At 75.1% G+C, this 345-nt stretch overlaps 1 protein-coding gene across 1 annotated transcript in view; it reads left to right on the plus strand.

Annotated features, from left to right (window-relative positions):
• VSTM2L (V-set and transmembrane domain containing 2 like) overlaps nt 1–345 on the plus strand; it is a 6,922-nt gene that overhangs the window by 6,336 nt on the left and 241 nt on the right. The gene's annotated exons all lie outside the window — the stretch shown is intronic.

The raw sequence follows: 345 nt of genomic DNA on the forward strand, positions 1-345 counted from the left end.
CCCCCCCGCCCTGGGCCGCGCCGCGCCGGGGGGCAGGTGGGGCCACGCCGGATGCTCACGTCCCCCCGCTGCCCCCACTCGACCCGCACACGCATGACCCCCCTCGGCCACGCGCACACGTGTTTTTTTAGTTTCCTCCTAACCCCTGGAGCGCGGGCGAGCTGACTCCAGGACTCGCGGCAGCTCCGGGACGGGGGGACCCAGGGGCCACCTGCCCGCACAACGTGGCCACGTATCGCGCCCCCCAGACTGCCCCTGCCCTGGCCCTTCCCCTGCATCGCTCGCCTCCTCTGCTTCCAGCACCCCGGGGCTCTCCGGGGCCCAGGAGGCCTGGCAGCCGGGGCC

Source organism: Alligator sinensis, unplaced genomic scaffold (genome assembly GCF_000455745.1).
Source record: "Alligator sinensis unplaced genomic scaffold, ASM45574v1 scaffold1032_1, whole genome shotgun sequence".
Taxonomy (NCBI): Eukaryota; Metazoa; Chordata; order Crocodylia; family Alligatoridae; genus Alligator; species Alligator sinensis.